Raw genomic sequence first — 3,299 nt, 5'->3', positions numbered from 1 at the left:
GTCCCCGTCAGTCACCATCGGGGTCTGAGGGAAGGGGCCTCCTGGGAGTGGCTGGCTCTTGGGGGTCCCGGTGGGGGAGAGGCCATGGTCAGCGCCTCCGTCCCCTTCCTGTGTGGCCCGCTGGCCGTCCATCCTGTGGAAGGAAGGGGCTCTGGGCCGGGATTCCCACGGCCACCCTGGTCAGCAGTCGGTCAGCAGGTGGCAGGTGCGGGCTGCAGTGGGCAGGCGTGCGAGGTCCCTCCCTGCAGCAGAATGCAGGCCCCCGGTGACAATGGGTGTGTCATCTGCTAAGAGCCTGGACTGCAACCCAGGAGGTGTCCCTTAAACATGCCCGGGACAGACGAGGCGGTGAACCTTAGTCCACAGGCTCAGAGGACCCTGCAGGTGTGGTCTCTGTCCCTCTACAGGGGAAGGACAGGGCCCTGGGGTGGTTCGTGTCCCCCACTCACCCTGCTGTCCTCAGTCCAGGGCTAGGAAATGGGCTGGGGTTGGGCAGCTGGGGTGTCCATCAGGCCAGCGGGCTTTGGCCTTCCTGCACACCACAGCTACCTGCAGCCATGTCTTAGGGCAGAGCGGTGGCTGTCCCCGGCTAGGAACAGACTCATCCCCAAGGCCTTGTGTATGTGCGAGTGCGCCTGCCCTTTCACCACATCCCCATCTGTCCATGCTAGTTATGGGAATTGCCAGATGCTTCTGTGCCGCTTGACGAAGTTCCCCAGCCTGGCCCTCAAGCTTCCCTTGCCACGGGTCAGCATCCACATCGGCCAGTCCCCCCACAGCCTGGCTTCCTGGACACGGCAGCTCCTCTATGCAGGGCCCTGCTGAGTCAAGTTGCCCCAGTGGGACCACACTGGTGCCCATGTGCCCGTCCTCCACACAGCGTGCCCTTGACCTGGAGAGACGGCAGGTGACCCTGTGCCCCGCAGAAGGCCAAGCAGCCACTCAGAGGGCTGGGCACCCCGAGAGGGCGGCCTGAAGGAGGCAGAGGACTTCAGGGATTGGAAAGATGGCCCTCCCCCTGCCCCTGCTCCCAGGCAGAATCCCACAGGCCTGGTCCTCCCCAGGGGGCTGGGATGAGGCCACGGGACAGGGGACAGGACAGGGGACAGGCCAGAGATGGGCTCTGCCTCCCGGAGGTCAGTGCCCCGCAGGGTGGACGGGCCAGGGGACCAGCGGGGGGCAGAGCCCAGGCCCCAAGGAGCTTTGCCGTCTCCCCTCCGGCTCTCAAGTGGTCAGCACACTGTCCCGAGCCCGGCCCCACGTCCTCTGTCCCAGGTCACACAGGGAATGTGGGTGGCACTCACAGCTCTCCGGCTCTCCCCGAGGGCACAGCCAAGGGGCCCAGGATGGGGGTCCCACGCCCACACGGGCAGCCAGCCCGAGGGTGGACAGTGGTCACCCGGCTCTCCCGCTGCCCAGCCTCAGCAGCTCCTGCCCCCGGGGTGCTCAGCCTCAGCGCCACCCGCAGACCCCTCCCCCACGGGGGCCACCCGGGGTTGAGGGGGAGAGACGGGGGAGGGGCCTCACCTGGGCTGTCCCCAGCTTGTGGGGCTGGAGCGACCCTGAGGGACACGCAGGCAGAGGCCCCTGCGGCTTCTCCCCAGGTGGCCGGGCCATCCCCGGGCAGCGCTGGTGGGCAGCACACCCCAGCGTCCAAGCCCAGGCCATCCCGTCACCCGCGGGACCCCGTGCTCCTGGGTCCCCACCCAGCACCACCCAGCGCTGCACCCAATACCAGGGTCTCATGCAGAGACCTGAGAGTGCTGAGAGACAGCAGAGCCTGGGACACGTGTGACACTGGGACCGGGGTGACAGGCACACATGGCGGGCCACACAGCCCTGTCACAGGTGGGGTGCAGGGGCCTCCTTCATCCCCCAGGCCTCCCTCAGCAGGGAGGGGCCCCCAGGAGCCCCCGGTGAGACCTGCTGGGGACTCCAGGGTCAGCCCTTCCCCCACCCCACAACTCCAAGTCAGCCGAGGCCCCAGAGCCTCCTTATCCGAGGAGGAGGCCAGGGACCTCGAGCCTCCTGGTCCTGCTCACCAGGCCCTCTCCCTCCTGCAGACCCCAGGCAGGACCAGCACCCGGGCCCTCCATGGTCAGAGTGGGGGCTTATGAAGGGGACAGACCCAGCCCCTTTCTGCAAGTGCTCCGTGCTCTTGGCTGCGGCAAGAGGGCGGTCGGTCTCGGGGCTGAGCGATCAAGGCTGGGTGGGGCTCTCTCTGTCCTTTCTTTTTGGTACCAGGGATTGAACCCAGGGGCGCTTAACCACTAAGCCACATCCCAGCACCCCCTTTTTACAACTATTTTTATTTAGAGACAGGGTCTCACTAGGTTGCTTACAGCCTCACTGAACTGCTGAGGCTGGCTTTGAACCTGTGATCCTCCTGCCTCAGCCTCCGGAGCCTCTGGGATTACAGGCGTGCGCCACTGGGCCGGCTAATTCACCTCCCTCTTCACTGACTGTATCTGTAAAGTGGACCTAGTAACCAACAGGCACCTCGCAGGCTCCGGTGAGTGGGCTGACATCCGGTGTCCCCGAGGCGTGTGCCCGCTGGGGACCAGCTGCTGGGGAAACCGCCTCAAGCCCCGGGGCACTCCCAGCTCCTCCTTGGCAAGCAACATGGCCCCTGGGCCACTGCTCACACCCAGTGCTCAACGGGGACACAGGGGCCTTACATGCCGTGTGGCCCAATGCCTTCTCTTGTTCCCCATGAAGGGTTCTTGAGGTTTGGGTTGGGGACAGTCATGAACTTTAAGCTCTAGCTGGCCACGTTTCTCCTAGCAGTTAAACAGGACAACTTGGGAAATGAGAGCCATGTAACTGTCAAAGATTCCTCCTCCTTCCCCTTTTCGCTCTGGCCACTAGGAAGCTCAGAAGCTTCCTGGTTCAACATAACAGGGAGTGCTCAGGGATGGCGACTGCGTTCATCTGTGTCCCAGCTAGACTGATGGATGGGGCCGAGTTGAGATGGCATCTGAGGCCACAATGAGTGAGGCGGGCCATGAGGTGTGGTCAGGTTCCCCTGGGCTAAGAAATGAGCATTGTGACCAGCTGGTGCTGAGCGTGGCTGTGGAGGTGGCTCTGTGCGCGGGGCCCTTTCGCCACCGCTGGGCGAGCAGCCTTGTGAGCAGCTCAGCGGTTACTCCCAGACCTGCCTCCTCCACGTGCACCTTCCGGCCGTCTTGTGTTTTAACGTTTATGTTTTGATATTGGGCCTTCTCTGTGGGAGGCGGGTGTTAATGAGACCAGCTGATGGCTTCACTCAGGCCCGGCCTGGGGCAGGATGGCCGCCCAGG

The sequence above is a fragment of the Marmota marmota genome, unplaced genomic scaffold (assembly GCF_001458135.2).
Source record: "Marmota marmota marmota unplaced genomic scaffold, marMar, whole genome shotgun sequence".
Classification (NCBI taxonomy): Eukaryota; Metazoa; Chordata; class Mammalia; order Rodentia; family Sciuridae; genus Marmota; species Marmota marmota.
Note: the sequence above shows the minus strand (reverse complement) of the source record.